Source organism: Chiloscyllium punctatum, chromosome 20 (genome assembly GCF_047496795.1).
Source record: "Chiloscyllium punctatum isolate Juve2018m chromosome 20, sChiPun1.3, whole genome shotgun sequence".
Classification (NCBI taxonomy): Eukaryota; Metazoa; Chordata; class Chondrichthyes; order Orectolobiformes; family Hemiscylliidae; genus Chiloscyllium; species Chiloscyllium punctatum.
The window spans coordinates 36,992,198-37,014,042 of NC_092758.1; the positions used below are offsets into that span (position 1 = coordinate 36,992,198).

The window sequence follows — 21,845 nt, forward strand, 5'->3', positions numbered from 1 at the left end:
ATACTCACTCACATTGCCATTGCCTTGAGAGCAAAAAGTGAAGAGCTGAAAAATATGATTAGTGTAGTCAGATTTTAGTTCACTGACACAGACAATGGGTTGAACGATATCCTTCTGTTCTGTAAACTTAGAGCTATATAGTCATAGAGATGTAAAGCTTGGAAACGACCCTTTGGTCAAAGTCATCCATTCTGAACAGATATCCTAAATTAATCCAGGCCACTTTGCTGACATTTGGTCCATACCCCTCTAAATCATTCCTATTCATGTACCCCTCCAGTTGTCTTTTAAATGTTGCAATTGTACCAGCCTCCACCAGTTCCCTCTGGCCAGATTCCTTGAAAGAGAGCAGAAAACTGCAACAGGTGAAGGAGTAAGTCGACCATTATCTTCTCAGGGCAACCAAAATTAATGTGGCCTTGTCAGCTTTACCCATGTACAACAAACAAATCTAAATAAATGATTTTTAAGAAGGTTTTCATCAAAGCAAACAAGTGAGGAGGACATTAATGATTGAAAAATTAGCTTTTAATAATTAGCAGTGCACATTATGCATTGGCGGAAAATGAGTATTAGTCTGCAATGTTGGCAATTAAGGCATGGAATGCTTTGAGGGATCTAATGTGGCGTCTAAATCTTCAGGAGACTTGACTACCCCGCTAGCATTCAATTCATTTACTGGAGCATTACAAGGTATATATTAAACAGCAGGCCCTTTTCTTTCACAAATGCTGTTAGACCTATTTGGTTTCTCCGGCAATTTCTGTCTTTGCTCACTTATATAAATTAAAGGATTAAACCTGGCAAAACTCTCTCGGGTTTGAGGAAAGAAAACTATGCGCAACGATGACTATGTGATATATATATATTTATCGAGTTGATCGTGCCCATCAAATTCAACCGAACAGTTACTATTGACAAACACAGTTAAAAATCACACAACACCACGTTATAGTTCAATAGGTTTATTTGGAATATTGACAAACACAAACCTTCAGCAAGGGTTCAGAGTCACACGATTATTCCGGGGTCTGTTGCATTATGGGATTGTAGTTTATTAAGGCATTCTAAGGTGGTGCGTAACATGAGGCGGACTACAACACCCACAATACATCGTGCCACACACACACGCACCGCTGTTCCGAATCTTATCAACGATGACATGGCATTGTCAAATTAGACATTTGCTATTGGTCTCCGTGTATGCCAATCATAGACAGACCCTCACCTGCGCCGTAGCCATTCGTTTCGATTGGTTCAGCCGTTTCCTTTTTTGTTGTGTGAGGTCACAATGGAACGCCCGCCCATACCTCATAGCGATTGGTCTATTCTTCCCGAATCGAATCATGTATGGCTAATAGACACGTCCATCAGAGTGACGGTTGGAGGGGTGGGGAGGAGGCAGAGGTGGTCGTGTTTGGGGAAAAAAGATCGAAAGGTGTCGCAGTAAATAGGAAAGTAAGTCGGGAAGCAGTTATAATTGTTATATGCCATGATAATGAGCTGGGGTTATTGTTTTGTGATGGGGTATGAGGGAGTGTTGTGATCTATTTGGAGGTGCGTGTGGTGCTGGATCATGGAAGCTGGGCCTTGCGTTCCGGCAGACCTCCCCCTCACCTCCAGCTCGGGCTGTCTGGACCGAGTCACTCTCCGGATTGAGAACTTGCGGCTTTCCCAAACATGCGTTGCGTAGTATAGATTTGCAGCAAGCCGCTTCGGCGGGCATACATTTGCAGCAGGGACCTTTTAAACGAATTGATTATTTAAGTGAGCTTTTTTTAAAAAAATAGACTGACAGCCAGCAATCAACACTGCCGGGGTTGCTATGGTTACGGCGCATGTCAATCATCGGAGCTTTGCCTCTGCAGACCTAAGGTTGACTGCTACCCAGGGTCACTAATCCTTGATGCAACCTTCATAGAAACGTTTCTGGCGTTTTGCCTTGTGTTATTTGTTTATACATCTCATTGACGATGAAGGTTTTGTTTAGGGAAGACAAATATCTTTTGCCGTTTGGCCTTTCTGTGAATTCTTAAATTCTGCATGACCATGAGTTTTTGCAGATTGTCGATCCATTATTTAAAACGTCTAGGCTGCCGCAACTTATTGCCTCTGGTCAACTTGGTATATCTTTTGCAATTTAACTAAAATAAAACCTTAAACACATAGCGACATAGAGATGTACAGAACGGAAATAGACCCTTTCGTCCAACTGGTCCAGACCGATCAGATATCCTAAATAAATCTAGTCCTGTTTTTCCATTCAGATGCCTTTTAAATGTTATGTTTGTCCCAGCATGAACCAGTTGCTCTGACAGCTCATTCCATACATTCACCTGCCCACTGTGTGAAAAAGTTGTCCCTTAGGACCCTTTTAAGTCTTTTTTTTCCCTCTCATCCTAAACCTTTCCCCTCTAGTCGTGGACTCCCCCACCCTTGGGAAAGATCTTATCTAATTACCCTATCCATGTCCCTCATGTTTTTTTTAAACCTCTAAGATCAACCCTCAACCTCTGACGCTCCAGGGAAAACAGCCCCAGCCGATTCAGCCTCTCCCTGCAGCTCTGGTTTCACTCTGAAGCCACTTAATCGGAGGATAGATTTAAACATCCTCTGACTGGGAAAGTTTTCACTTTTGATTTTGAGACTGTGTTCTATATGCTTCCTTAATATTGATTTCATTCAATATAATTGACCATTCCCTTGGGTCTAGATCAACCAGAATGTTAAGATTTAGAATGTATAATATCCGTTCCCTTATCCTTTACTTTGAAACCTAACCTGTTCAAAACTTGCATATTCAGCTGGCACAAAGCTTGGAAATATTGTGAATTGGGAGAAGGGCAGTGACAGACTTCACAAGGATATAGATAGACTGGTTGAATGGGTGGGCATGGAACAGGTCAAAATCAATGTACAGAAGTTGAAGTGACCCCTTTTGTAAGGGAGAATGAACATATGCAATTATACATAAACAGAATAGTAGGCAGAGCAGGAAGATACTGGATTTGTGTATATGAATTGTTGAAAATGGCAGAGCAGATTGAGAAGGCAGTTAAGGATTTTACAAATCCAGGCATAGAGTACAAAAACAAGGATGTTATGGTTGACTTTTATAAAGCAATAGTTCTGCCCCAAACGAAGTATTGTGTGTAATTCTGGGTACCACATTTTTGGGAAGATGTGAAGGCAATGGAGAATGGTTCTAGGAAAGAAAAGACTTCACATGAGGATAGATTGGAGAAGTTGGAGATATTTTCCAAAGGAAAAAGGAAGTTTGATAGAAGGGTTGAAAATCATGAAGGGTCTGGATAGAATACATGCAGAGAAAGATTTAAAAATGAGATACCAACCTGGTCAAGCTACAATGCAGGATTACTTGTGTGCCAGACAACATTAGCAGAAAGTGACAGGGCTAAGTGATTCTACTACTGATGTCTTAGATCGAATCCCTGTTTTGCTGCCACATTTAGTTTTGACAGATAATGGACAACTGGAGAACTCAATGGATAAAAGAGGCTCCAAAAATACTTCCATGCTCATTTATGAGGAACCCAGTGTACCAATGCAACAAATAAGACTGAACCATTTGCAATAATCTTCAACTAGAAGTGTCAAGTGGATGATCCATTTCTGTTTCCCAGGAGGTGTCCATTATCACAAATACCAGTTTTCCTGTCACCCACTCCTTGTGATATCAAGTAGTGGTTCAAGCACTGGATACTGCAAAGGTTGTCCATGACAACATTCCAGCTCTTGTACTGAAGAGTTGACATTCTCCTAGCCAAGTTGTTCTGCTTCTGCTAAAATACTGATATCTGTCAGTTAATGTGGAAAATTGGTGAGGTACTCCTGTGTACACAAAGAAGAGACAGTTACCAGTTTACTTTTAAGTTAGTAAAGTGATGAAAGTGGTCATCTACAGAGGTATCAAGTAGCTCTTGCTCAGCAATAAACTGCTTACTGAAGCTCACGTTAGTTCTGCTATACCAGGCAATGACCACTCAACTCTAAACCTCATTACAGCCTTTGCTCATAGATGAAAGAGGCTGGATTCCAAGGTGGGGTAGGGTGCTGGTGAGATTGACTGACTGTTCTTGATATCATGACTGCATTTGAGCTAAAGTGGCATGAAGGATCTGCAGCTAAGCTACAGTCAATTAGGAAAACACCCCGTACAAAGGAAGATTGTTGTGTTTTTTTTAAGAGGTCAGTCATCTCCGTTAAAGAATATAGGGGAGCCTGGGGGTAGTGTCCAAGGTCCAATAATCATCAGTTGCTTCATCAGTGATCTTGCCTCCATCACAAGGGTAGAAGTGGGGATGTTCAATGACAATTAGTATTCAGCATCATTCATAGATCCTCGGGTATTGAATCGATCTATGTCCAAGTGCAGCAAAGCTTGGTTAAAATCCATACTTGGGCTGATAAATGGCAAGTAATATTCATGGCAGGTAATAACCATATCCAATAAGAGAGAATCTCACTGTATTGCCCCATGACATTCATTGGCATTACCATTACTGAATTCCCACCATCAAGATGCTGGAGTTACCGTTGACCAGACATTGGACTGGACTGGCCCAATAAATACTTTGGCTATCAGAATGGATCAGAGGCCAGGAGGTTTGATAGAAGAGTTGAAGATCCTGAAGAGTCTGGATAGAATACATGCGGAGAAATACTGCAACAAATAATTAACCTCCTGACTCCCCAAAGCACTCGGCACACATTAGGAGGGTGATGGAAGACCAGTAACTTGACTGAATGACTATAATTCCAGCAGCATTCAAAAAGTGGGATACTGTCTGTGAGAAGGCAGCAACTTGATTGGTCTTGCATCCACAAACATTCTCTCCCTCCACCATTGACATATGGTCATCGCTGCCTTGTATACCATCTACTGATGCAATGCAGAAATTCACCATAGCTCCTTAAACACATGACATTGCCATCTAGATAGACAAGACCAGCATTTTTTTTGTAGGAACTCCACCATCTTCAAGTTGCCCTCCTAGCCACTCTGTATCCTGACTTGGAAATATATTGTTGTTCCATTTGAGTTGTTTGCTCAAAGTCCTGATTTCTGTCCCCAGCAATATTACTGGTATGCCTTCAAACAGACTGCAACCGTTCAAAAAGGCAAATGACCTTCAAAGTCATCTAAGGTACAACTAGGATTGTGTGACTGCTGGCACACACTGTGAAATCTACAAACCATGAATTTTTTTTTAAAGTGAATACAATCTAGAGTGCTCTGTCTGAGAGTGCAATGGCTTCCAGAGGGATATTACTTAATTATCTGAAGGGAATAGTCTACATGGAAATGGTGAGGGACTTGGAAAAGCTTGATTTGCTCTTGCAGAAAGCTAGCATGGCCATGCTGGCTAGAGCTCTTGGAGAGTTGTACAGCATGGAAATACATCCTTCGGTCTAACTCAACTGTGACCAGTTATTTGAAATTAATCTAGTCTCATTTGGCCCAGATCCCTGTAAACTCTCTTCCTATTCATAACTCATCCGGCATCTTTTAAATGTTGTACCAACCTCCACTACTTCTGGCAGCTCCTTCCATATGTGCACCACCTTTGTGTGAAGAAGTTGTCCCTTCAGTCCTTTTTTAAATCTTTCCTCTTCTTAAACATTTCTGCTAGTTTTGGAATTTTTTTTCACCCCCCCCCCCCCCGGGAGCATACCTTGTCTATTTACCCTATCCATGTCCCTCATGATAGTATAAACCTCTACGGTCACTCTTCAGTTTCTGAAGCTTAAAGGAAACAACCCCAGCCTATTCAGCCTATCCTTATAGCTCAAACCTTCCAACCCAGGCAACATCCTTCTAAATAATTTCTGCACCCTTTTCAACTTTAACAACATCTTTCCTACAGCAGGAAGTCCTGAATGGAATGCAGTATTCCGAAATTGGCCGAACCAATGTTCTGGACCACCTGAACGTGGTATTTCAACTCCTATACTCAATGCACTGACCAATAAAAGCAAGTGTACCAAACATCATCTTCACTACCCTGTCTACCTACGACTCCACCTTCAAGAAAATATGAACCAGCAGTCCAAGGTGTCTCTGTTTGACAACACGCCCCAGGAGCCTACCATTAAGTGTATAAATCCTGCCCTGATTTACTTTCCCAAAATACAATGTCTCCTATTTGTCTAGACTAAACTCCATCAGCCCATCTGATCAAGGTCCCATTGTATTCTGAGAAAAGCTTCTTTACTGTCCACAAAACTACCAATTATGGTGTCACCTGCAAACTTGCTAAGAGTGTGATGGAGTATATGCCTCTGAGAGGGTGAGAGTGTAGATGAGTGTGTGTGTGTGTGTATGAGAGAGGGTCTATGTGAGTGTGATCGTGTATAAGAATGGGTGTATGTGTGTGAGTGTATAGTGTAGTAGGGTCACCTGTAGCATGACATGAATCCAAGATCCCAGAAAGGCCTCCCACTTTCCAACCATCCCTTTACCTGCAAATAACCTCTCCCAATCAACTTCTGAAAGTTGTTGCCTAACATTGTCAAAGTTGACCTTACTCCAATTTAAAAGTAATTTTTAGACGAGATCTTATCCTTTTATATAACTATTTAAAACAAATGGAACTATGAGCCCCAAAGTGCTCCCCCACTGACACCTCAGTCACTTGCCCTTCTTTATTTCCCAAGAGAAGGTCCTGTTTTGCTCCTTTTCTAATAGGTATATCAGGTGGCTCAGTGGTTAGCACTGCTGCCTTACTGCGCCAGGGACCAGGGTTCGATTTCAGCCTTGGGTGACTGTGCAAACTCCATACAGACATTCTCCCCGTGTCTGCGTGTGTTTCTTCCGCATGCTCCCGTTTCCTCCCACAGTCCAAAGATGTGCAGGTTAGGTGAATTGGTCATGCTAAATTGCCCATAGGTTAAGGTGCATTAGTTAGGGGGGATGGGTCAGGGTGGGTTACTCTTCGAAGGGTTGGTGTGGACTAGTTGGGCCGAAGGGCCTGTTTCCACGCTGTAGGGAATTTAATCTAAAAAAATTTTAATCTAAAATCTTTAATCAGGGATTCCTTAATCCAAGCAATTAATATGATGGAAGTTTAGACACTTTAGCAGACTTCAAGCTGAGAAAATCTGAGCAATCTACAGAAGAGCTTTCAAATGATTGAAATCACAGTTCATTACTTGAAATGTTTTCTTTCTAGCATGACTTTTTAAAAGACAACAGTTTTTCCAAGGGACACCTGAGAACCAGTTCAACCTGATAAGCTGAGTTGTGGCAGGTGGAGTTTACTTTGAATAAATACAAGGTATTGCATTCTGGTAAAACGACAAGGGCAGGACTTATTCAATTCATGGTAAAGCCCTTGGTTGTGTTGTGGAATAGAAAGCTTGCAGTTCAGGTACATAATTCTTTGAAATTTGCAGCACAGATAGACAGGGTGATTAGGTTAGCATTTAGCATGCTTGTCTTCATTACTCAGACCATTGAATGCAAGAGATGGGACGTCATGTTGAAGTTGTACAAGATGTTGGTGAGGCCTCTTCTGGAGTACAGTTCTGGTTGTCCCGCTATAGGAATGGAGTGTTTAAATTATTAAAAATAGGCTGGGACTTTTTAATTGGAGTTGAGTCACTTTATAGAGGTTTATAAAATCACAGGCATAGATAAGGTGAATAGCAAATGTCTCTTCCTTTGGGGGGTGGGGGGGGTGTCAATACTAGGTGCCATATTTTTAAGGTGAGAGGAGCAAGATTGAAAAAGGCCATGAGGGGCAACTTTTTTTACACAGTAGTTAGTGTATAGAATGAACTGCCAGAGGAAGTGGTGGATGCAGGAACAGTTACAACATTTAAGAGACCTTTGGATAATTTATATGAAGAGGAAAGATTTGGAGAATATTGGGCCAAATGCAAGCAAGTGGGACTGGTTTAATTTGAAAATGTGGTTGGCATAGACTAGTTGACCGAAGGGTCTGTTTCCATGCTCTGTTCCCTGTTTCTCTGAATGAGGTGGTCCATGTTGGGAATTGAGTGCTGCATCACATTTGGCTGCTTTCAGCTGGAAAAAAATTTGCATTTTTATCCTGATTAATTCTAGAAGCAGCAGCTCACTTTTTTTTAATCATGGCAAGAAAAAGGAGTAAGCCAGGACCACAGCAAATTTTGTCTTCTACTGTGAAGGGTTCAATTTTTACTAGTTTAAATTTGCACCTTAACACCTGGTACAAGGTTAGTCAAGTGTCAATTGTTTTTTTTAAGCATCTCAGTACTTCACCGTTCATTTCCTTTAGCTTAGCCTTTCTGGTAACTTGTGTGATGCATTTGGACCAATCAATGGTCTAAAAATTAGGCCAACAGCTAAACAATTTTTTATATACTGTAAACTTGCAGTATATAAAGTAACTGAACAATATCTGAGCTTTGCTGTTGACTTATGCTGGTTGTGCTACTTACTCAGTTATTCTTATAACTGCTATTTCAAAGAAAATGTATTCCTGATGCAGCAAGTTTTTTTATATGTAAAATAGATGGCCTGGGAATAAGCGTCGTATTGGAAGTGAGTCAGAAAGTAGTGTTGCTATTCCTTAAGACCTGTTTAAAAACTTTAGTATCAAGTAATGTCTGTGTTTTGGTGGATCTCTTATAATGATCATAGACAAAATCCAGAAATGTCTTTAGTTCTCCGGTTGTTTTTGTCTCCCACTCTTGAGGTTATTTCCTTCTCCTCTTTCCCCCCCCCCTCCATCTTCCAAAACAAAAGTTCTGGACTCCAACGACCTGCACTCTGACATATTTTTCCCTGTTGCGTGGTCTATTTCATTTCTCCCTATAAAGACCTTGATGAAGACACTTGTCTATGGTTGAAGTGAAAGGTTTATAAAGATAGAGATTTAAGGGAATGTTAGCTGTAGTGCGAATATATTTGAAATTTGAAGGGTTTTTTTTCACTATTTCATTGTACTGCTGATGTGGAATGTTGAAAAACTGGTGTAGTGTGTCAGAGAGGATATTTGGAGAACTAGGGCTGGAAGCAACCTTGCTTTGAGTGAAGGATCAGCAAGATGATTGTTGTGATGAGATGCTCAGAGGAGGATCCATAACTCGGACAATATCTATGAAGTGAAATTTGGATTTGCTTGTGTTAATTCTCCCTAACCTTGTGGTTATCAATTGGTCAGAAATCCTACTGTTTCCCATTGTTTAACTTGGAGAGAGCTGTGCTAGTCTTGTGATTTCCCTGTTCATTTGTTTAGAATGAATCTGGATAGGGAAGTCCATTTCTCCAGACATCTTTTTGTTTGTTGTCCCATTTCTGCTCCTTCCTGGTTTTGCCCAATCTGTTTCCATGCTATCACAGAGTCCTCTTTGTTCTCTTTTCTGACTATCTCCTTCTCACTTTTATAAACTTAGGTTTTTAAAAATCATTTGCAAGTTTTCATGATAGTCATTGACCTGAGAGGTTAATTCTGCTTCTCTATCCACAGCCTGATCTGTGTGTTTACCACATTATGTTTATATTGGTAATCAAGGCCACTGATTTAGTTTCAACACACATAAGCAATAATAGAATTTGATGTTTAGGATATTACTCTGCAATAGAAACACTAACTTATTCAATCACTTTAAAAGTTGTCTGTATTTTAAGCTAAAGTGTGCAGTTTGTACAGGGTACACAGAGGTGCTTAACCCTTGTGTTGCTAGATAACCTATGCCGGACATCACAATAAATTGTGAAATCTTGCTGAACCAGACTGAGCTGCTAGTGTTTATTTGACTGATCGCAGAACTGAGAGGCCCCTCCCAGTTGTCCAGATCATTCACAGGAAGGAGTTTGAAATTGAGAAGGGCAGACTTTCATAGTAACCTCAGGTAGTATGTGAATTGAACTCGCACTGTTGATATCACTCCGCATCACAAATTAGCCAACCAGTCAACTGAGCTAACTGACCCTGATATTGGTGTAAATACGTCATGTAAACTTTTGAAGATTACACTACTGCTGGAGATTAGAAGAAAGTGAGGCCTGCATGTGCTGGAGAATCAGAGTCAAAAAGGGTGGTGCTGGAAATCCACAACAGGTCAGGAATGATGAAGGGCTTATGTCTGAAACATGACTCCCTTGGTCCTTGGATGTTGCCCGACCTGCTGTGCTTTTTGAGCACCACCCTTTTCAACTACTGGAAATTGACTGACATTTAGCTTGAATTTGGTAATGACTTTTGTGGAGGGTGTTTTGAACCCAGTAGAGAGTAATAGCTTTTCAAATGAAACACAAATTCCCAGTGATCAATGTGAAGGAATTGCTCAAGTTTTCATCTTTTAAGTCTTTTGCTGTAACAGAAAAATTAAAAGCAATATTGACTTAACACTTATGTTGGAACCTTATACTTTAAACTACAGAAAAAGTCCCTTGTTTGCATAAATGTGACCAAATCTTCCTCTGCTGTTATTTTTTATTATGTCCTTTTTTAAGAAGACACTTATTCTGCTGGAACTAGCCTGACATTCTCCTCTGCTTCCTCTGGCTTTATTCACTTGTTTTTGTAGCCATATAAATTCTAATCCTTGAATTCCTTCCTTTGGCCAAAACTGGTCAAACCTGCCATTTAAATACTCATGAACAGTGCCTCTTCAATCTGAACATGAGCACCCTTCCACATTCTTGCATGATAATCATAGAGACTTACAGTCTCCATCTATTGGCTACCTTCAAATTCTAGGAGAATAATAGTCCTTGAAAGAAGAATTGATTTTTTTTTTGAAGAAAACACCTTGTAAGTCAATCCTGCAATATCTTTTTATCAACTCTTCACTCTCGACGAATCTCTTCTTGTTCTTCTGTTAAACCCCACTTCAATTTTCCATTTCATTCTAAATTAAAGACACAATCCAGAACTATAATAAATCAAACCTTGTTTTAACTGACATCTTATGAGCCGGCACTCTTAATAAACTGGCAAAAATTATAGACCTGAAACACCACAAAGGTTACTGTATTATTCTGGCCCATTAATACAGTTTTTTACTAACATAGCTTAATGTAATTATTCAATCAAATGGCTATGCGAAATATCAACAGTGAATTCAATTTCAAGTCAATTTCTTTCAAGAAATGCTATCTACTGCAACTTCCATGTAATCAGTTGAGGGTGTGAGTGAGTATGCTGTCTGTTGGGTTTTTTTAAGGCAAAATTGCATTATTATTTAAGTGACTTATGCTGTAAAAGTATAACAGTGATGTATATACTCTTGTATTACACTTGTATTACTTAGTGTATGTTTTTACATTTGTTTATGTGGATCACTTGAGTATCCAGAGTAATTTATCAATTGGCACACTCTCTCTTGGTCTCATAGATGCTGGATAATAAAAAAAGTTTCCTGTAATAGTCTCCCATTTGTAACTATGCAGTTGTAATTTTACAAATAGATGTGTACAGTAAGACATCTTTTGGCCGTGAAACATGATAGATTGGGAGCTATGGTGAGAATCAAACAAGACCAATACCACCTTTAAAATTGAAGAAACTGAATTGATTGCACATTTTTTTTTCTTCTCTAAGTTGTAACTTGCATGATGAAATGCAGTTATTTCATGACACTATAGGCAGGAGAAATGTACAAATTTAATCCCATATATAATAATTTTTTTAAAGAAGAGCTTTCATTTTAACCTTGAGTTTAGGATTATTTTTCATAATCTGAACTTCTATTCATAATATTTGAACCCTTGTCATCCATACATCTTGCTTAAGATAGAAACAGTTGCCTGTTTCTGTTTGGCGGTGTCTCATTTTCAAAGCTTAGAGAATCTGGACAAAATTCATTAACCACTCAGTCACTGAACCTCCATTAATTAGTGGACCAAAAGTAGAGTACTTCTATAATTTGGGTTCGTACATAGTTCACTCTAACTATGAACATGTGCAAATACAAGGGCATGAAAAGGAATTGACAAGGGGAGTTTGATCCTGTTGGTTGTGATACAGTATTGTTGGTGGCACTGATTTGTAATGTTTAGAAGTAGGTTTAGAATAAAACAATTATGCTATCTCTGTGATCAGATGTTAACATATTTTATTTTGGGGCTGTAATTTTCTGTAATTTCTAACTTTAATCCCTGCTAACAGAATTTTCAAGATGGCCGAAAACCTTCTGGAGAAAATTGAAAGCTTCGTCACATAAAGACCTGGGAGGTATTAAGCACTTTAATAATTGTCCACCCTCAAGTAAATTATTTTTTTTTTTTTGCAAATGATTTTGTATCACACTTATAAACATGGATTATTGAATGTGAAGTTTAAATAACTTGCTTAAAAATGCAATTTGTACCTGTGGAATTTATTATTTCTGCCATAAATATTAAACTAATGCTTTGCTGTGATTTTTCATCTATATGACCTTAATTTGTATGGTAATTTTTTTGTCACCTAATGTATGATTGAATGGTATATTTTCTTCATGGTGAAGTGTATGGATTGAGATTTGGGTTTATAATTTAATTACAGCCTGAATTTTTACAGAAGGAAGTTTGAATGACATTCTGCATTTGGTGACTTCTGCACACCACATGTTAAATTCTTAGCTGTGGTATCAATTGAAAGCTGAAGTCTAAAACATCTTAACATTTTTGGAAACTTCTTTAAACTTTCATATTTTTTTTGACAATTACGTTTTGTATTCTTGTATGGGAAGAAGGTATTATTAGCAATAGTGGCATTTGGTGCCTTTCCCTAATTTCCCTTGCACTGAATGGCTCTTTCAGCCACTTCAGAGGGCATTTAAGAATCACCCATGTTTGTGGTCTGGAGTCACATACAGGCCAAACCAGGTAAGAATGGCACATTTTCTTACCTCAAGGAAATTAATGAACTTCTGATAAAGGTTTTACATGGTCACCATTAGATTAGCATTTTAAATTCCAGATTTGATTGAATTCAGAATTTCACCCTCTCGTATGGGGTGGCACTGTGGCTCAGTGGTTAGCACTGCTGCCTCACAGCACCAGGGTTCCAGGTTCGATTCTAGCTTCGGGCAACTGTCTGTGTGGAGTTTGCACATTCTCCCTGTGTCTGCATGGGTTTTCTCCGGGTGCTCTGGTTTCCTCTCACAGTCCAAAGATGCGCAGGTCAGGTGATTTGACCATACTAAATTGCCCGTAGCGTTAGGTGCGTCAGTCAGAGGGAAATGGGTCTGGGTGGGTTGCTCTTCGGAGGGTCGGTGTGAAATTGTTGGGCCGAAGGGCCTGTTTCCACACTGTAGGGAATCTAATCTAATCTATGATAGGATACAACTATGTTAATTCCCCACAGTAATTGCTGAGATTCATGATTATTGGTCCAGTGACAATGCCGATTATGCCAACAATAATAATTTGCAAGGGCAAGTCAAAACTAGGTTTGTGCTCACAGATGTAACTGATACATTTTGTTGTAGTAATCAACTTTGAGCAGTTCTTGCATTTAGACGCATCTTTAGAAATTATTAATATTAAATCATTAAATCTAGTTTATAATATATACATTTATCAACTATTTGTATACTTACAAAAAGTAATTTCTAGTGCAAACCACTTGTTGGCTGAAGGATTGGAAAATGGACAAATTGCTCACATGCTTAATACTTTTGCTCACAGCTGGATTGGTTGTCATCTTAACATTTTTAAAAAATAAATAACTATTTGAGTTCATCTGATCTAGTTTAATAAACATTTTTAATTTAAAAAGGTAATGGCTCTGTATCTGAAATTGCATAATTGGCAGGTTATCTGTTTATGCTTTAAGTAATATTGTTGATAGTCAAAACATTAAGTTGTGACAGTGGAATCCTAAATGTTTTGAAACTAAAATATAAAATTAATAATTGTCTTAGAATAATGCTTGTTACTAGTCATGTCTGTCACCCAGACCAAATACAGCTACATTTTCTGTAACTTGTTCCTTTTACCAGTCTGTGATGGAATTAATGTATGCACTGATGTGTTATTATTTCGAAATAATGTGATGCAGTCTTGTAAACATTTCTATTGGTCTATAAAGGAAAATTTGTCATATAATGGCATACATTAAAACCAAGTTGGAATTGCATATGTACAAACATTTTTAAAAAAAACTTAACCAGACTGTGAAAACAGCAATTTGTGTAGGAATTGTGATGTTGCTACATAATTTTCACGGTTTTGGATTTGATGCAAAATGTAAATTGGAAAGATTTAAGATAGGTAAACAATTCTTGGTTGGGTTGCCTTTTCTTTAGGGGAGTATAAATAAGTTTATTTTGCAATTCATTAAAATGGAAGATTTAAAAAAAGCAGACCAAAGTTTGGATTGGAAGTGGCAAGAAAATGAAAATAGCTTGTGTTTTCAATTTAAACCAGTAAAATTGCAGTGGTAAAGCAAGTTCAGATCTTTTTAGTTTATTCATGCCTGCTTTAACATCAAAACATGAAGTAAAACCTTCAAAAATCAAACCAAGCAAACTGTTTCCCTGATCAAAGTGAGAGATTTTAACTTGCTAATATTTTTTTGTTTCTTGAGATTTCTTCGAAATTTAGTTTCTGCTATGTACTTAGTAATGTGTATCTATTTAACATAATTGACATGCATACAGTGATCTACATACCAATTTCTTGGCAATATAATAACTCTGTAAATAGTATAATTGCCATTGTAGTTGTAATTATAAATTTGTATTAGTATCCAGGGACTAGTTTGAAGTTTAGTTATACACCTTTATAAATGGTATACGTTTTGGGGAATAGTGTTCGAAGTTCCATGCTATTTCTGCAACTAATGGGGGGAGAATTAATTGCAATCTAATTTACAAGATTTAGAGTGAAGGTAAAATTGTTTAAATTGAAAATAAATTTGGAATGATGTGGTGGTAGAGTTGAACATCTGGTTTAGTTTGTTTACTTTTTTTTTGCATTTTTAAAATTTAGGAACATTTATGAGCTGAATTTTATTGATCCTTTGATGGCAGGCTAGGAAGAAGGAAACTGGCAAATAGTTCAGGAAAGGAAAATAGTGCAGCTGACTTGATTGGCACCATATCTACTCCCTGCACCACCCACACTCCATAACAGCACTGTGCACCATATATAAGATACACTGAAGAAATTAATCAAAGATCCTTAGCCCCTTCTAAACCCACAGCAACTACTCTCTAGAAGGTGAAGGGCAAGGAATACAGGGAACCAGCAAATTTCTCTCCAAGCCACTTAACATCCTGATTTGGAAATATATTGCCGTTCCTTTAGCATTGCTGGGTAAAAATCCTGGAATTCACTTCCTACTGGCATTGTGGATCTACCTACAAGATAGACTGCAGCAATTCAAGAAGGAAGTTGTCGAGGGCAATTGGGGATGGGCAATAAGTTCTGGCTTTGCCAGCAATGCCCATGTCCCTTGAGTGAATAAGAAAGCAAGGGAGAGCTGTATAATTTGTGTTTCAAGCATTTTTCAGTTTTACATAGTGGATAATAAGGCTTAGGAGAAGAAGTAGGCCATTTGGTCCTTCAAACTGCTCCAATAATCAGTAGATTGCTTGTGATCGCAACTGCACTTACTCATTTGTCCCTTGTTGACTCCCTTGTTGATCAAGCATTTCTTTAACTCTGCCTTGAATAAATTCTGTGATCCTGCCTCCACTATCTTTTGGAAAAGGGGATTTTAATACTGATGACCCTCAAAGAAAACATTTCTCCATCTTGTAAATGGAGATATCTTGGTATTATACTGTCTGCCACTTCAGTTTTTCCCAGAAGTGGAAACATTCTTCTTGTATTCACCCTCCTACGGCCCTCAGATCATTATATTTTTCGATGAAATCATCTTTTATTCTGAACTGCATATGATAAGCTTCTTGTCCCAGGAATGATTTAAGTGAACTTTCTGAAATGCCTCTAACGAAATTGTATAATTTTAAAATAAAGGAGATTAAATGTGTACAGTATTCTGAAAGGAGTGTGACTGAGGCCCTGTATAGCTACAGTAAAATTTTATTTTTGCATATAATGCATTAAGCTCCAGCATTCTATTTGCATACTTAATCTTTTGCTGAGCCTAATTATTAACATTTAATGAATCTAGTATTATCCAGATCCCTCTCTCTCATGTGCTGTCTCCATTTGAATAGTAAACTGTTTTTTTAATTCTTCCTGTTAAAGTAGACAATTTCACAAATTCCATGCTGTTTTCCATTTGCCAAACCTTTTAATGTTTCTATAAATCCCCTTGGAGATTGGCTATCCTCTTTTGACAACTTGCTTTCTACCTGTCTTGGTGTCATTGGCAAAGCTACCATACAGTCATTCCCCTCAACTCTGAAAGGGCTTGTACATAACTGTAGCCTCAGCATGGATTTTATTTTTATGGCAGGGTTCTTGTAGAGTTCCATAACATCTGACTTGCATCAAAAGATGAGTGACTCACAACTGTTGCGATATTGAGATTCATGTAGATTAACAGAAATGAAATGACTTAACTGAAAACATTTCCTTTAAAAATTAGTTATTTACCACCTTTATACAGAGAAAATATGTTTGATTAACGTAGGATAAGGCAGTAATCACAGTGGTTAGTACCAGTGATGTCCTGTACTTTACGGTTAATTTTCATGTAGGTAACCTGAAGATGGAATTAAGTTTATTGTTCTGAAAACATTGTCATGTGTTTGATTTTGGAACGCAATGGATTTTTTTTTTAGATCTAATTTTGATTCCAGTAGACCTAGATGATGATATAGTTAGCTCAGTATGACTGAATGCTGAAATTTTAGTTGAAGCAATTGCTGCATGTTTATCATGCAATCAGTGATTACCAGGAAACAACGTGGGTTTGTGCATGTACTTTTTTTTAGAGCTGAATGTGCAATTGTTTTTAAATTTTGATTTTATTAGCACAAAGTCCTGTTTTGAATAACAGTCATATTCTGTTCTTTAGAACAATACATCATTGATAAATATCTATGCAATGGTCACAGTCTGCTTCAGTCCTATAACAGTTCTTATCTAATCACAACTGACCTGTAGGTATTCTACACCTTTTTCAATCTTCACTTATTTCTCTTTAACTGTGTCTGCATCTCCTTCCAGAGTGTTCTTCTGGTTTGAAGAGAGTGCATTTGTGTGAGGCTTGCTAAATCTGTGTCATTAGAATGCTTAAGCATCTTGGAACTTGACATATGCATTCCACGCTACTATGGTGCCTTTCAAGGAAAGACAATAGTCAGAGTCATACAGCAAAGAAATAGGCCCATCAGCCCATTATGTCTAAGCCAATCAACAAACAGTAAACTTCACTAATCCCATTTATTTGTACTTGGTCCGTAGCTAATTATGCCACAGCATTTTAAGTGCTCATCTACTTACTACTTACTTAGTTCCTTTGTATTAGATACAAAAAGATGAAGGATAGTTTATTTGAATGATCATTTGCCTTGTTGAGCTGGCACAAAACTATACACTTCATTTTTCAGACTCTGCAGGGCTTCTTATTTAGTTGATGCTCAATTGGCATGCACCTCCTAAATCTCTGAAAGGCAGCATACATTTAAGTTGTTGACCCTTAATTCAGGCTCACTTGTACTGGTTATGGTAAGTTTTCTTTTTCGAAAACAACAAATGTATCATAAATCTGCTACTTAAGAATCCTACATTGAGTATCTAAACCTCCTAATTCCCAAAGCCTGATCATCTGTCTACGAGGCACACGTTAGGAATGTGATGGAATACTCCTCACTTGCCTGAATGTGGTGCAGCTCCAACAGTAACCAAGAAGCTTGACACTCTCCAGGACAAAGCAACTCACTTGATTGACACCACATTTATAAACACTCACCCCTTCCACCACTCAGTAGTAACACTCTGGACCAATTTAAAAGATTCTATGTAGAAATTCACACAGGCTCTTTCGACAACATCTTCCAAACCCATGGGATCTATCATCTGGAAAGATGAGGGAACCAGATACTTGGGAACATCACCTCCACATTTGCCTTCAAGCACCTCACCATCCTGACTTGGAGAAATATATTTGCAGTTCCTTCATTGTCACTGATTTAGAATGCTGGAACTCTCGCTTATAGCGTGATGCATCTACCTGCACCAGATGGACTGCAGTTGAAGAAGACAACCCACCACCTGACCTTCTCAAGGGCTACTGGGGATGTGCAACAAATGCTGTTGATGTCCAATAATGAATTTAAAATAGAAAGTTAACACTGGAGAAATAGTGTTTGTTGTTCTGAAGTTCACTTGTTTATGTTCTTGTGGAGTAGTTGTAGTGTCTCTACTTCTGAGCCAGCCAATCTGAGTTTAACTCCCACCAATTCAAAGATGTGTCATAACATGTCTAAACAGTGATTAAAAATACTTAGAGGGAAAGTTGTCAAGTGGCTCTATTTACTCCTCTATTAATTCAGGGATTGGATTAGTAATCTAGAGATAACTGGAAACTTGTGAATTTGAGTTTACACAAGTAAATAAAAACCTGTAATTGGTAAAAATGATCATTTAAGCTGTTTGTCAATAAAAAAACTGACCTCAGCCTACCTACTCATGTAACCTCCATCTACCTTTGTGCTTCTCCATTTGTAGCCTTGGTGTATCCACAAAGTTAATCACTTCACCGCTGTTGGCTATATGTTCAGCTAGTTTGGCCATAAGCACTGGAATTCCTTCCTTAAGCACCTCCAATTTTGTCAACTGTCCTAATCTTTCCTTGTGTAGCTGGATGTCAGTTTTTTTTTTCTTATTTAGATACCAGTTAAGTGCCTTAAGGTATTAAAAGATTTTAAACTGTCATTGTAGATGAATAATCACTTCTGTGAGCAAACAGAAATCTTAAATTTTGTTTACTAACAAACCAGTATGGCATTTATGATGTGGTAATGAAGAATGAGAAGATTAGACAAGTTGCTCCGCGTTATGTTGTGGTCTTTGTGTTTATCACCTACCAAGCGCGCACACAGTGCGAAAGTCTTCAAGAACTTATAGGCCAGTGAGCCTTACTTCTGTTGTAGGAAAAGTTTTGGAAACAATTATAAGAGATTTATAATCATCTAGCAAGTAACGATTTGATTTCAGATAGTCAACGTGGTTTCATCAAGGGCAGGTCGTGTCTCTCAAACCTCAAGGAGTTTTATTTTGAGAAGGTGACCAAGCATGTAGATGAGGGTAGGGCAGTTGACGTAGTATAGGTGGACTTCAGTAAAGCCTTTGATAAGGTTCCACATGGTAGGCTTTTAGAGAAAATGCAGAGGCATGGAATTGAGGGTGATTTAGCAGTTTGGATTAGAAACTGGCTTTCTGAAAAAAGGCAGCGAGTGGTGGTTGATGGAAAATATTCAGCCTGGAGACCGGTTACTAGTGGTGTGCCACAAGGATCTGTTTTGGGACCACTGCTGTTTGTCATTTTTATAAATGACTTTGACGCAGACATAGGTGGATGGTTTAGTAAGTTTGCAGATGACACTAAAGTCGGTGGAGTCTTGGACAGTTTGGAAGAATGTTACAGATTGCAGGGGGACTTCGATAAACTGCAGAATTGGGCTGGGAGGTGGCAAATGGAGTTCAGTGCAGCTAAATGTGAGGTGATGCACTTTGGGAAGAATAACAGGAGGGCAGAGTACTGGATCAATGGAAAGATTCTTGTACTGTGGATGTGCAGAGGGATCTTGGAGTCCATGTACATAGATCCCTGAAAGTTGCCACCAAGGTGTATATTACGGTTAAGAAGGCATACGGTGTGTTAGGTTTCATTCGTAGAAGGATTGAGTTCCGGAGCTGCAATATCATGTTGCAACTATACAAAACACTGGTGCGGCCACACATGGAATATTGTGTGCAGTTCTGGTCCCCATATTTGGGGAAGGATGTGGAAGCATTGGAAAAGGTGCAGAGGAGATTTACCAGGATGTTGCCTGGTCTGGAGGAAAGTTTTTATGAGGAAAGGCTGAGAGACTTAGGTCTGTTCTCATTGGCAAGAAGAAGGCTAAGAGGGGATTTGATAGAGACATACAAGATCATTAGAGGATCAGATAGGGTAGACAGTGAAAGTCTTTTTCCTAGGATGATATAATTACAAATTGAGTGGTGATAGATTTAAGTCAGGTGTCAGAGGCAACTTCTTTACGCAGAGAGTGGTAAGGGCGTGGAATGCCCTACCTGCTAATGTAGTCAACTCAGCCACATTAGGGAGATTTAAAAAGTCCTTAGATAAGCACATGAATGATTTTGGGATAGTGTAGGGGGAACGAGCTGAGAATAGTTCACAGGTTGGTGCAACATAGAGGGCCGAAGGGCCTGTTCTGCGCTGTATTGTTCTATGTTCTAACTGCAGCACTTGATTACTCCTCTGTCCCATATTAGTCCTTCACATGCATATGAAAACAAATTGGTATTTTCAAATTGAACACATTTTGATCCCAATAACATAACTGACTCGAGTGCACTGAGTGAAATAACTCCATGGAGGTCGGCATGCCATCACCAAGTCACCTCTAAATTTACACGGGAACAGTCCTTGACTTTCTTACTGCCTCATACAAATTCAGACACCAGAGCAGAGGTATCTCTGACATTCAATCTTTTTTATATGTGAGCCAGGGCTGTCATGAGGTCCAGCTGGATGACTTTATGACAGTCACTAAAGTGTTCCTGCTTTGAGTCTGCAGAAATAGGCCAGTTCTTTTCTTGGAAGGCCTTCTGGGGCGTTTTAGCACTGAGTCAGATTCCTCTAATTCAGTGTATGACATGGATAGTATGTAACACATGAGAGCTCACCTTTAGCACCAGGAGCACCTTGGTAGAATTTCACTGTTCTCCTGGTGCCAAGACATCAAGGCGGCTAATTCTGTCATGTCCTGATTCAGAGGGTTCAACAACGTTTGACTGAGACAGTGAATCCATGAGTTCTGGCAGCATTCCTGGTGGTTCTGAGAAGCAGGTCACATTTTATTCCAGCACTATTTGAGAATTTGCACTTTACGTATGGTCTACATGCTTATTCTGGACTGTCACACCTACACACCATTGTATTGTCTCTGCTCCTGACCTTGCATTGGCCATGCATCTTACCGCTTTGGGGCCGTTTCCATGATTCTGACACTACACTCCGTCCTCTGAATCAAAGTGCGCTACCCTGTAGGGTAGTCCTATAATCGAACAAGAACCACGACAGCTTGATATTTAGCAAGGCTGTAGGCTGTTTCCTCAATCCAGCTCTCATAGTTTGGATGACTGTATCTGTCAGGCCATTGGCTTTTGGGTGATATGAAGCTGTCCAATTATGTCAAATGCTATTTAACTTAAATAATCAAATTCTCTGCAGGTAAATGATGGTTATCTGTGGCCAATACTTCGGGGACTCAGTATGTTGCTAACGACGTTTTCGGTGTTTCTATGGTTGTCCCAGTGTTTGCTGAACAGACCCTATGCACATCCAACCACTTTGAATGGGTGTCACAATGGCTAAGAACATTGAACCCATGAAAGGACCTGCATGGTCAACTAACAACGAAGTCCAAGGTTTGTCTGGCTGTTCACTTGGATGTGGCAGTAGTTCTTATTTTTGTTGACACCCAAGGCACTGTTCCATCGACACAGCTATGTGTGGCCACCAGACATAACGTCTTGCCAACATCTTCATTTCTGAGACCCACGGATGGCCCTGGTAGTATTTGACGGTGACCTTTTGCTCAGGACAGTCGGTCATACACCTCACAACAATATGCTGTCCTCTGTGTTAGCTGGTCTGTCTGGTCTAAAAAAGGTTTCAATTCTTTGGTTTGTCCCACCAATGCTAATTGTTTCAGTTTGGACTGGGAGCATGTCCAGAAAATGTAATATTGTA

General features: G+C 39.0%; 1 protein-coding gene across 1 annotated transcript in view; it reads left to right on the forward strand.

Moving 5' to 3' along the window:
* Positions 1 to 1,343: 1,343 nt before the first annotated feature.
* LOC140492043 (F-box/LRR-repeat protein 3-like) overlaps positions 1,344 to 21,845 on the forward strand; it is a 43,789-nt gene continuing 23,287 nt past the window's right edge. The window contains exons 1-2 of the mRNA XM_072590698.1: positions 1,344 to 1,458; positions 12,123 to 12,188. The gene's annotated coding sequence lies outside the window, so the exon portion shown is untranslated. The remainder of the gene's footprint in view (positions 1,459 to 12,122; positions 12,189 to 21,845) is intronic.